Raw genomic sequence first — 13,565 nt, 5'->3', positions numbered from 1 at the left:
CTAAATCATTCTGTGAGGCCAGCATTACCCTAACACCAAAACTAGACAAAGACATTACAAAAAAAAAAAAAGAAAACTAGAGATGAAGATCTCTCATGAACACAGATGTAAAAATCTTCAACAAAATGTTAAGAGATCTAATCCAACAATATGTAAATAGAATTTTAGACCATGGCCATGTGAAATTTATCCCAAATATACAAAACTGGCTCAACATTCAAAAATCAATTAATGTAATCCAGCATATCAATAGACTAAAGAAGAAAAATTACATGATCTTATCAAAAATTACAGACAAAGCATTTGACAAAATCCAATACCCATTCATGATAAAAACTCTCAGCAAACTAGGGATAGAGGGGAACTTCCTCAACTTGATTTAAAAAAAAAAAAAATCTATAGCAAGGCTGCAAAATACAAAGTTAACATACAAAAGTCAGTTGCTTTCCCATATACCAGCAATGAACAAGTGGAATTTGAAGTTAAAAACACAATACCATTTTAGAAAACACACACAAAATACCATTTACATTAGCACCCACCCCCCAAAAAAGAATTATTTAAGTATAAATCTAACAAAATATGTGCAAGATCTATATAAGGAAAACTATAAAACTGATGCATCAAAGAACTAAGTCAATAAAGAGATATTCCATGTTCATGGATAGGAAGACTCAATATTATCCAAATGTTAATTCTCCCCAACTTGACCTATAGATGCAATGTAATCCCAATCAAAATCTCAGCAAATTATTTTGTGGATATCGACAAACTGATTCTAAAGTTTATATGCAGAGGCAAAAGACCCAAACAGCCAAAGCATAATAAAGAACAAAGTTGGAAGACTGACACTACCTGACCTCAAGACTTAGTATAAAACTGTTGTATTCAAGAGAGTGTGGTATTGGTAAAAGAACAAATAAATCAATAGAACAAAAAACAGAGCCCAGAAACAGATCCACATTAGCATAATCAGTTGATCTTTGACAAAGAAGCAAAGGCAATACAATGAAGCAAAGATAGTCTTTTCACCAAATGGTGCTGGAACAAATGGACATCCACATGCCAATCAATGAATCTAGACACAGATCTTACACTCTTCAAAAATATTAACTCAAAATGGATCACAGACCTAAAAGTAAAACATAAAACTATAAAATGCCTAGAAGGTAGCATAGGAGAAAACTTAAGATGACCTTGGGTATGGTATGGTGATGACTTTTTAGCTAAAACACCAAAGGTATGATCCATGAAAGAAGTAACTGGTAAGCTGGACTTCACTAAAATTAAAAACTTCTACTCTGCAAAAGACAATGTCAAAAAAATGAAAAGATAAGCTACATACTGGGAAAAAATATTTGCAAAAGACCATTTGATAAAGTAGTGTAAACATAAAATGCAAAGAACTCTTAAAACTCAGCAATAAGAACCTGATTTAAAAAATGGGCCTCGTAACAAAGATTTCACCAGAGAATATACACAGGTAGCCAATAAGCATATGTAACCATGTTCCACATCATATATCATTAGAGGAACACAAAACAATAAGGAGATACCACTATACACCTATTAGAATGGCCAAAATCTGGAACACTGACAACACCAAATGCTAGTGAGGATGTGGAATAGGAATTCCCACTGCTAGTGGGAATACAAAATGATACAGCTACTTTCGAAGACAGTTTGGTGATTTCTTACAACTAAACATACTCTTGCCATACACGATGCAGCAATAGCACTCCTTGGTATTTACCCAGAGGAGTAAAAACTGCACGCAGAGGTTTCTAGGAGCTCTATTCATAACTGCCAACACTTGGAAGCAACCAAGATGCCCTTCAGTAGGTGAATGGATAAACTGTGGTATATCCAGATAATGGATTATTTGGCTAAAAAAGAAATGAGCTATCAAGCCATGAAAAGACATGGAGGAAGCTCAAAAGTAAAAGAAGCCAATAAGAAAAGGCTACATACTATGTGATCCCAACTATATGACATCCTGGAAAAGGCAAAACTATGTAAACTATGAAGACAATAAAAAGATCAGGGGTTAGAAAGGAGGGATAAAGAGAGTGAATTTGTAGGGCCATAAAGCTACTCTGCATACTACTATACCAATGAATACATCTCATTATAAATCTGTCCAGACTCAGAGATTGCATAACACCAAGAATGAATCATAATGTAAACTATGGACTTTGGGTGATAATGATGGGTCACAGTGTGGGTTCATCAGTTGTAACAAATGTTCCCCTCTAGTCAGGTATAGAGATAATGAAGGAAGCTGTGCATATATGGAGGCAGGAGGTAGATGGGAAATCTCTACCTTCTGCTCAATTTTGCCGTGAATCTAAAAGTGCTCTTTAAAAAAATTTAAGTTTAGGGGTGCCTGGGTGGCTCAGTCGTTAAGCATCTGCCTTTGGCTCAGGTCATGATCCCGGGGTCCTGGAATCGAGCCCCGCATCAGGCTACCTGCGCAGCAGGAGGCCTGCTTCTCCCTCTCTCACTCCCCTTGCATGTGTTCCTTCTCTCACTGTGTCTCTCTCTGTCAAATAAATAAATAAAATCTTTTTTTAAAAAAATTTAAGTTCAATAGATAGACAAACAAGCTTGGGGGGCGGTGCTGAGAGGAGGTTGCAATTTTTAACAGGGTAATTAGGGTAGGCCTCAAGGTGGCACCTAGGTAGCGACTTGAAGGAAGCAAAGAAGAATATTTAGAAGAGAACATTCTAGGCAAAGAGAAGATTGAAAACAGACTATTTAAAAAGCATACTTAATGTATTCAAGGAATAGGGACAGCATGGCTGGAGATGAGGGAACAAAAGGAGAGCAGTGAGAGATGGAGTCAAAGAGGATGTGGGGGCATCTTGTAGGCCCCAGGGAGGACTCTGATTTCTCATCTAAGAAATGGAGACCCATCCAAAGGTTCTGAGCGGAGGAATAACATATTCTGACTTGGAATGAAAGGGACCAATCTAGACTATATCGTTTCACTTATATGTAGTTGAAAAACAGGCAAAAACTAATCCATGGTGATCGTGGCTACTTCTGGGGAGACCGTGACTAGGAGGAGGCTGCTGGGGAATGTTCTATGGATGGCAGATTCCTGCCATCAAGCTATATAACTTAATGTTTGTACACCCTATGTTACCTCAATAACAAAAAATAGAGATAGATGACCTGTAAAACAAGATACAGACCGACATGACTGCTGTGCTCAAAACAGACCACAGAGGTTAAGGGTGAGAGCAGTAACCCAGACAAAAGGCAGTTGTGGCCTGGCCCAGGACAGCGGCCACACACATGGTAAGAAGTGGTCCGACTCTGGCCACTTGAAAGGAGAATCACAGCACTTGCTCTTGGATGGCATGTGAGGTGTGACTCCGAGGGGGGTGCGGCTAGGGGCACAGTCAGTTGAGCATCCAACTCTGGGTTTCAGCTCTGGGTCATGAGATCAAGCCTCATGTCAGGCTCCCCGCTCAGCACAGAGTCTATTCTCTCTCCCTCTGCCCCTCCCGCTCATGTTCTAAAATAAATCAATCAGTCTTAAAAAGAAAATAAAAAGCTCTTAAAGAAAGAAAAAAAATGAAACTCCAAGGGTTTTGGACTGAATCTGTAAAAGGACTGAACTGTTACCAATTCCAACAGGGATGACTGGATGGAGCAGTCTGAGAAGGAAGATCAGGAACTTCGTTTGGGACATATTATTTATGAAATATCAATTAGTCATCCAAATGGAGACATTCAAGAGGCTGTTTGAATATAGAAGGCTGGATTTCAGGAGAGAACAGGCTGAATGTATAAATCTGTGAGTCAACAATGAATGGATGGCTTAGAAAGCCATGATCTGGATGAGACTGTCAAGGAACTGAGTGAATACAGAGAAATCAAGAAGTCAAAGGTCTTAGCCCCAAGGTGGCCAATATTTTTTACTGGTGGAAATGTAGAGTAAGCAGCAAAGGACACAAAAACAAAGTAGTGAGGTAAAGGAAAACTGGAAGAGAATATAGTATCATGGAAGCCCAGCAAAGAAAGCCTTTGAAGGAGGAAGGGTGCTCAGTTTTGTCAAGTGAAGCTGATGGCTCAAGTAAAATGAAGGCTAGGAACAGACCATTAAATTTTCCAACATGGAAGTCCACCCTGCCAAGAGCAGCACTGTAAAGTGATGGAAGTGAAAGTTTTATTAGAATAAGGTTAAGAGAGAAAATAAAGTGATGAATTAGAGAGAACAAATATTAGATGATTTTTGAATTCTGTTAAAAAGCAGAGCAAATAAAAATAAAAAATGAATAAATAGCAGAGCAAATAGGTGGGGAGGCCACTGACAGAAAGACTGGCATCAAGGTGTTTTGTTTTGTTTTTAAGATGGAAGAAAAAGTATGTTGGCGTATTTGATAGAGTATGATCCAGGAAAAAAGGGAAAATTTGACAAGTTATGAAAGACCGGTGGAAACATTCTAGAGCAATGTTCTTGGGTAGAAGAGAGAAAATGGGGCTCCGGCATAAGGTTTCAGCAGCAGCGCTGGAGAACAGTGTATGCGTGGTGACGGGCAGGAGGACGCGGCGCACGTGTTAATGGGCAGGTGGGAAGGCAGGTATGGCAGTAGGAGGTCCAGCGACGTCCTCTTCAGGTAGTTTTTGTGTCTTCACTGAAATAGAAAGCAAGGTCATCATCTTAAAGTGGCAATGGGGGATAAAGTATTACCGGTTTCAGATCTGGTCAGCTAGATGAGTGGGAAATAGTGAATGACTGCTAGGCAACATTAAGGGCCCACTTAAAATTCATGGTTATGATTTAAAGTGAATCCAATCGGCAAGGTTGTATCTCTATATCCAGTCTTGTTCAGCCAACCAGATGAAGGCACAGAGGAGACAGAGTTGGACTGAACCCGGCTGGAGCTCCACAAATATAACAACGCAAGACAAGGCCACATACAGGCATGTGCAAGAGAACTTAAGCTCGTTCGGTAAAGAGGGATGAGAACATGTGAAGAACAGTGAAAATGTAACAGGATCAAATGAACTGAAGGTACCAACAAAGGCTGAAGGATCACTGGAGTCAGGGTATTAGCAGCAGTGAGCTTGAAAGACAGGAGATGGTCATCAGAGCAGGGATCTACCTCTAGGAACTGAAATTACCAAGGGGTTGCAGTAATGGAGAATGTCAAAAGCTAAGGTATAAATAGGTGGAGCACAGGATTTTTAGGGCAGTGAAACTACTCCATATGATACAGTAATGGTGGATACACGTCATTATACATTTGTCCAAACCCACTGAATGTACACCACAAAGAGTGCGCCATAACAACTACAGACTCTGGGTGATTATAGCGTGTGAATGTAGGTTTGTCAGTTGTAACATGTACCACTCTGGTGAGGGATGCTGGTAATGGGGAAGGCAGGCGGGCAGGGATGGGAAATCTCTTCCCCTCAATTCTTCTGTGAACCAAAAAATACTCTAAAATAGTCTTTTTCCTTTTTTTAAATACTTTATTTTTTTTTTAAGATTTTATTTATTTATTTGAGACAGAATGAGAGAGAGAGAGAGCACATGAGAGGGGGGAGGGTCAGAGGGAGAAGCAGGCTCCCCGCTGAGCAGGGAGCCCGATGCGGGACTCGATCCAGGGACTCCAGGATCATGACCTGAGCCGAAGGCAGTCGCTCAACGAACTGAGCCACCCAGGCGCCCAATATTTTATTTTTTTTAAGTAACCTCTACACCCACATGGGGCTCCAACTTGCAACCTGAAGATCAAGAGTTGCATGCTCCACCAACTGGGCCAGCGAGGCGCCCCCTATCTAGGTAGACTATCTTGTCTTTTTTTTTTTTTTGGAGAGAGAGCGCACAAGCATTTTGGGGGGGGGGGCGGGGACAGGGAAAGGAAGAAGCACCCAACATGGGGCTCGATCCCAGCACCCTGGGATCATGACCTGAGCCAAAAGCAACCGACTAAGCCACCCAGGCGCCACCCAAGATAGTCTTAATAAAAAAAACAAAAATAAAAATCCTGAAGTTTTTGGTCACAGATGACCACGATCATGGGACTGCTAGGAGCAGGGATGGGCTAGGAAGATCACTGGAGAGAGAAATAACCGAGAGGCAAAGACACTGCATGGACCACAGAATGTATGTACCTTGAAAGCACCAGAAACTAACAGGACCAGAGCTGGAAAGAGCGACATTAAATAAGAAGCTAAAGTCACTGAGAACTCAGAGGCACTCTGGGGGGTTGAGGTGTCAGAAGGTGAGCAGCACTAAGGGTGTGACGTGATACAGTCTGATGAGATTAGATTTAAAACCAGGTGGAAGGAGTGAGGGAACACCATCTGAGCCATAACAGAAAAACAGCCACCACTCGGAAGAGAAGAACTGACTCAACAATGATCCCACAAGAAAACCCAGGGCAAAAGAGAAAGATTTGAGGAAATGCCAAAAGCCACTTGTCTCCAACCCCAAGATCCCTTCCCCTGCCCGCACTGTATGCCGTCAGCCGCCAGAGGGAGCCCATGCGCAGCCCTAAAACCGCCAAGGCCAAGGAGGTGCTAGAACTACAGAGCCTCCCTCCCTCCCTCAGACTCCGGGATCTTGCCCTCTCCCTGGTTGGTTCTCTCTCATTGCCACTCTGCTTCCTGGGTCCATCTCTCTCGGTCTTCTCTTTGCTTCTTTTGGTCTCCCTTCTTTCTCTTTCCAGTTTATATGCTTCCTCATTCTCGAAAAGAGAAAGAAAAACCCTACATACATTTATATAAGAAAAAAACCTTTTCCCTTCTTCCCATCCACTTTTCCTACTTCGAGTACCACTTGTTTTTGGCCTTTTGCCTAGTGGTCCAGTAAAAAACACAAAACACCTGACCAGTTTATCTACAGGGTGAAGGAAATGGGAGCTGAATAAATATGGGCCATAAACCAATTTTAAAAGATCTGTATTGGCATAACAGTTATTAGAAAACAAATGATACATGATGTTCCTACAAAGTGCTTTGAATCAGCTTATCCTCATAAATATGCTAGAAAGCCATTAAATTGTACACTTTAAAGAGATGAACTTTGATATATAAATTAGATCTCAATAAAGCTGTTTAAAAAAAAAAAACAAAAACACAGCTTACCCCAAACTGAAACATCTCCCTCAGCAACTCTCACTTATACTACAATTTTCATAAACAAATTCCTTTTTCAGAAGAGAGAAATGTTCAACTTTAGTACAGCTCATCTACAAATTCTAATTCTGAATAAGTAGAACCCAGGAATCCTATTGCTTGTTTATTCATTTGGCTTTTAGTGCCAATTTTACATGTTCTGTTCAAAACTCAGATATGAGCCAGCCAGCACAGCACAAGAACTGAAACAGCTAAGCCCAATAACTATCCAGCAAGCACTTACTGGCGATGTGGAGAGAAGGAGCTCTTACACACCACTACTCAAAATCCTTTCAAGGTCCTTGCTGCTCTCAAGATAAAGACCAAAGTCCCCAAGGAAGCATGTGAAGCCCCAAAGGCTCTGGCCCTGCCCACCTCTCAAACGCCACCCGCACTCTTGCAGCCCACAAACCTTGCATTCCCTCCTCTCCAGGCCTTCACTAGCTTGATTGGTAATCGTTCTCGTTTCTCCAAATCCCACCTTACACTGTACCTCCTCCTGGAAGCTCCTGGAGCACCTCCCTCCCCAAATCGCAGGCCAGATCGGGGCCTCTCCTTGCTCTTAGAGTGTGCTGGACTGATCCCATCACAGCACACAACGTGCTGTATTCAAGTGGTATTTTCCCCTTTTGTCTCTCCAATTTGTTTCTTATTCACCACTGTATTCTTAGTACCCAGCAGGAAGCCTAGCACATAATTAATGCTTAAAATTTGATGAATGAATGGCTGAATGAGCCCCCCAATTATTAAATGACTTTATCAGCCCTTTGGCACTAACCATTAACACAAAATAATAAAAATGTCAACAAGCTACTCATGGATTACAAAGGCAAAAACAACTGGCAAGAGCAGATATGGCCGGCACAGATATCAGGTCCTATGATGATGCTCTGAATGACTTCAGTCCAGTCCCACCTGCAGCGTCTCAGTCCCGGTGCTTTTCCCTGTTCAAACTCTGCCCCTCTGGCTTTCAGGTCTATGCATGGAAATGGGGCATAAATACCAAAAAACCCACATCATTCACAGGCTGTCTAGCTCTAGTTATTGGACCACGTGTTGGAAAGAAGGGGAAAAAGAAAACCTGGATCTTTTTCCACTCCTTAGAATGGGATTTCAGAGCCAAAATGTAGCTCAAAGATCATTCAGTCCACAGGTTTTCAAACCGGGCTCAGCAAATCCCCTCAGAGTTCATCCAGGGGAAATAGAACAAGGAAGAAGGTTTTAGCAGGCTGAGCTGCAGGCTCCTTCATTCACTTCATCAGCCAAAGCAACTCATATTAGCTTCTTAACATATTGGGTTTCCCCCATATGACAGTAAAGAGTTCCACTGCTTTTATTTAAAATAAAACCACCAATTTGGCTCAATCCCCTTATTTTAAAAACGAAGGAACTGAGGCTCAGAGATAAATACTGTGGTTTCTCTAGCAACTCAGTAAAGGTAAGGACTTTAGTCTCCTGATTGTCTATCCAGGATTCTTCCCATTGTGTAGAATCACCTTCCTGGAAACTCTTAAGCATTTTTACAAAGTGAGCAGTTCTGATTATACACAGACCAATAACAAAAAGGTGCAGAGGACAACCACCAATGGAGCACTACTGTATTACAGACAATATATTAAATACATGCTTTCTCTAGGAATCCCAGATCTACCACTTACTTTTTCTTAAACAAATTACCTCTCTGAGGCTTTCTCTTCCCATAAAGTATGGTAATCCCAGGGGATGTAAAGGGCTTAGCAGAATACCCTGCGCATTAAGTCACAACCAACAGTAGCTATCGCTACTATTCTATTCAGCCTTCACAATAACATTATGGGATTGGGACCTTTGACCTCTGAAGGTCACACAGCTAGCAAGGAGGACAGCCAGATGTTGAACCCAAGTCTACCTCTATAATCCGTATTCTTTGAGAATGTTAACCTGTTGGCCAAGTCAATGATCTTCTCTATGCCCCAGCACCTTCCTCTGAGCAAATAAAATACCAACCTGACCTACCTCACAGCAAAAACAAAAACAAAACAAAAAACAGTCAGCTAAAGAACTCTGAAAACTCCTATGCAGACCTAAGGTAAGTTTCACCAGCAAAATCCTCCTAGAAATAGCCTCTCACTAAAATCAGCCCTTCCATGCCCAGGGAAAACAAGAAAATGGGATCAAAGTGTCACTTTTCTCTGATGTTTTGGCCCTAAGCATAACCAGAGTAAGAAATGCTTTGCTACCTCCAAGACCATCCAAAAGGAAGGGGCAGATGCCTCTCTTCCCAGTGCCTCCCACATGCCCTAGTATGTTTATCCAGGTAAAATTCATTTATTGAAGTAGACATCTATGGAACATCTATGATGTTCCTAGTATTTTGCCAAGTGCTAGACAGATTATCAAGACCTGACCTTTGCCAGGCCCTGGCACAAGAAAGAACTAATTATAAAACAAGAATAAAGCAGCCTCCCTGACAGTCTTATACTTCCTGTCCTCCTACCATGCTTTTTTCCCTTAGCACAGTTTACCACTTGATAGAGGCTGCACTGGAAGCTCGGAAGAAGTGACTAATTGTACCCAAGGGTGGATTCGGGGAAGGAAATGACTGATATTAAACCTCAGGAATCATAGGAAAGTGAAGAGAGGGAAGGGTGGTCCGACCCTTTAATGCAAACTTGCCCCCCACACCGGCGTCTAGCTCAGTTCCAATCCACACTAGAAAGATCCAGCACCAATTCTCTCTCACTCAGGGCTCCTTTCTGCCAAAGTTCTTGAACCCAGTTCCAAATGGCCCTATCCAGCATTTTGGAGGCTGGCTCTTCTTCCTGTCCTCCTGGACCAGGAAGGTCTGAAATAGAACATAATCAAACCTACCCTGCCCTTTCCCCCTAACACAGCTACCATGATTCACACTTCCTCTTCCCAACAATCCCTGAAGTAAGGGGTCGGCAAGCTTTGTCTTCAGAGTCTGACAGTATCCATCGTGGTAAGCACAGAGTAGAAAGGCTGAATCGACTGCGGTACACCTGAAACTAATACAATGCAGCATGTTGATTACACTTCAATTTTGGGAAGTAGGATAGTATACACAGAAGTATACAACTTAGTTTAATAGTAAGTAGTTTAGGCTTTGTAAGACCTAGGTCGGGGTCTGTCCCCACTACTCCATTCTGCCACTCTAGCAGAAGCGGCCATACCCAACTACAGTGTAGTACCTGACACGGTTGTGCTTCCATCCAACGTTATTTACAACAACAGGCAGTGCGCGCCTGTGGACCACCGTTTGCCAACCCCTGGTCAAAAGGAAAATGGGAAGACTATTTTTAAGCAGCTTCCTCCCAACCATTTCTCGTCACCTGTCTTAAACCCTTAGGCTGCCCACATCTCCACTTCTTCCTGAGGGCTTCTATGTCATGAGTGGGCTTCGATTATTTTCCCCAGAAGCACAAATTCATGTTTTAGATATGCAAACCTCAAGAGTTAGTAGCCCACCTAGCACAGAAAGGTTCTCCAGGTGGGAAAGGATTTAGAGACCCTGTGATCCAACCCCCCACTCTTCGCAGAAGGTACCTTGCAAGTAGCCACTCCACTCTTGTTCAAACACTTCTAACAACAGGCAGGACACTTCTTTCTTCCCAAGGCAACTCATTCCACCTTTGGACAGCTCCTTTTTTTTTTTTCTTTTTTTTTAAAGCACACTTAACCACTTGATTACTGCTTGACTCTTTTTACTAGAATGTAAGATCCATGATGCCAGAAACAGGGTTTTTCGTGTTTGTAGCTGTTTTTTACTGCTGTCTCTTCACACTTTGAACAGTCTCTGGTACGTAAAGGATATAAAATAACTGTTTATAGGAAGGAAAGAAAGGAGGAGGGAGGGAGGAGAGAAGTGAGGAGGAGAGGAGAGAGGGACAAAACATCGCTGCATCTGGGCAACCGTCTTTCCCCAGGACTGAGCAGAGAGGCATGAGTTGAAGAACAGAGCAGGTAACTGGTGAGGATGGAGGGCAACAGAGACCCCTGCAATCTGCCAGTGGGCACAGAGGCTAAGGTGGCTAGGTCCAAGGAACAAGTCTAAGAGTGCGCTTTCAGCCTCCCTTCTTCCTTCGCACCGCCTCCGCCTCACTCCCATGAGACCATCTTTCATGGAGGTACCTGTCCTCTCTCACCTTTTCAGATAGCCCCTCCCACAACACAGTGCACCACCCTAAACCTTGTAGGTACTTCCATCGCTGTACCCATGGTGTTTCCTTGCTCATATGTTTGTATTCCTCTCCTGGGCTCTGGGCTCTCAGCTCCGAGAGCAGGACTGTGTCATCTTTATTTTCCCTTCATGGGTGCTGAACACTGTGATGGAGCAAGGCAAGGAACCTTACAAATGTTTTGGAAAATAAATGAAGCTATTAGTCTGACTGTGTCCTGTACTGACCAAACTACATCTAAGGAATTGTCTTCAGATCTGGGTACCACACATTCGAGGAAAGATACTTAGCCTTTATGCCAGAGGCTGCAAATGCAAATGCCAAAGAGATCAGGCCAATAATGTCAATGAGTGACAGGGGCCTGGTAGGACACTGGCTAAAAGAGATCAAATTCTACTTTTATATGTGTCTCTTAAATGTGGCCAACTAATTCAAAAAGGAAATAAAAAGACCACCACTGTACAGACCGTCCACAACACATCCTACATGTCTACAAGTGGCCATGGGAAGCAAATGTGCAACCTGCTTTGGACAAAAGGATTTCAGCAAGGGAGCCACACAATGAGAACTGCCATTTGTGGGGCGCCTGGGGGGCAAGTCCCTTAAGCATCCGACTCTTGGTTTCAGCTCAGGTCGTGATCTCCCAGTGGTTGAGATTGAGCCCCACACTGGACTCCGTACTCAGCATGGAGTCCACTTAAGTTTCTCTCTCTCTCTGCCCCTCCCCATACTGCGTGCTCGTTCTCTCCCTCTCTAAAATAAATAAATCTTAAAAAAAAAAAAAAGCTGCATTTATGAAAGAACAGTCTGACAGGATAAACTAGGCAGCTATTGTAACAGTCAAGGCAAGAGAGAGAATAAGGGCCTGAACTAAGACAGTAGCAATGGAGTAAAGGGGTGGGGGAGGATTTGAAAGATGACCTGGTTAATCCAGTTTTAATAATGAACCTAAGACTGCATGAGCTAATCTGGCAGCCACACTACCAGTCTGTAGGTTCATACTGATTTTTTTTTTTTAATAAACTGCTATTAAGCCTAATTAATTTTAATAACCTAAATATAGGACTAGTTCTTATATCTTTTGTAGGCAGTATGGTACAAGAATTAAAGATTACAGACACTGGAGCTAGACAGCCTAAGTTCAAACCCTGATTTTGCCACTTACTAGCTGTGTGATCTCAGATAAGTTACTTGACTTCTCTGTGCTTCAATACCTACCTGTAAGGGTTACTGTAAGTGCAAATGAGTTAATACATGAAGTGCTTAGACTAGTACCCCATCCATCTTAAGTGCTATATAAGTTTTAGCTTATTCACCATTTTTTGTATTTCAACAACTTGAAAGTTAGTTTCAATCAACAGTTTCAATTGTCTAAATACTTCTACACATTCCAGCTTGCAAATATTCACTGTAAATATGATAGACACATCTTTTCTATATCTTCATTGGTGCTTATGTTCAAACTGGTAAAATATAACAACAGCCATCCAGAACACCACTAAAAACAGCCCTTCCTGGTAAACACTGATCCATTATTAATACTTATACAATACCTGCTTGTAAGCCAGCCCAAAATTTTGTCTTGGGATCACATGAGAAAATGTTAAATACCTAACTGTAGGACTTACACCACATTATCTTTTTTTTTTTTTTTAAAGATTTTATTTATTTATTTCAGAGAGAGAGACACAGCGAGAGAGGGAACACAAGCAGGGGGAGTGGGAGAGGGAGAAGCAGGCCTCCCGCTGAGCAGGGAGCCTGATGTGGGGCTCGATCCCAGGACCCTGGGACCATGACCTGAGCTGAAGGCAGACGCTTAACCGACTGAGCCACCCAGGCACTCCTCACCACATTACCTTTGTAGCATATTCCAGACCATCCAACCTAGAATCTTTGCAAAAATGCATTGTCCTGACATACAACAAAATGTTATATGTAGTAATCATCTATGGATGGTTTGATTTTTCCCATTATTTATCTTTATTTTCTAGATTTCTATAATAAACTTGTACTAATGCTATAGTTTAAATAAAAACAAGGGAGAGCATGGGCACCTGGGTGGCTCAGTCAATTAAGCGACTGCCTTAGGCTCAGGTCATGATCCCAGGGTCCTGGGATCAAGTCCCATATCGGCCTCCCTGCTCCGCGGGGAGTCTGCTTCTCCCTCTGCCACTCCCCAACTCGTTCTCTCAATCTCTCTCACCCTCTCAAATAAATAAATAAAATCTTTAAAGAAAAAAAACAGAAAAC

At 42.2% G+C, this 13,565-nt stretch overlaps 1 protein-coding gene across 8 annotated transcripts in view; it reads right to left on the bottom strand.

Annotated features, from left to right (window-relative positions):
- The window catches only part of LUZP1 (leucine zipper protein 1), a 121,522-nt gene that overhangs the window by 36,770 nt on the left and 71,187 nt on the right, over positions 1 to 13,565 (bottom strand). Inside the window, exon 3 of one of the 8 annotated variants that reach the window (XM_064589778.1) lies at positions 4,567 to 4,646. The exons of the other annotated variants lie outside the window; for them this stretch is intronic. The gene's annotated coding sequence lies outside the window, so the exon portion shown is untranslated. The remainder of the gene's footprint in view (positions 1 to 4,566; positions 4,647 to 13,565) is intronic. 8 annotated transcript variants of the gene reach the window in all.

This window comes from Mirounga angustirostris, unplaced genomic scaffold, assembly GCF_029215605.1.
Source record: "Mirounga angustirostris isolate CCGP_5_RB_7025 unplaced genomic scaffold, mMirAng1.0.hap1 SCAF_4, whole genome shotgun sequence".
NCBI classification, from domain to species: Eukaryota; Metazoa; Chordata; class Mammalia; order Carnivora; family Phocidae; genus Mirounga; species Mirounga angustirostris.
The sequence above is the reverse complement of the archived record's forward strand: the minus strand, read 5'-3'. Positions and strand labels throughout refer to the sequence as shown.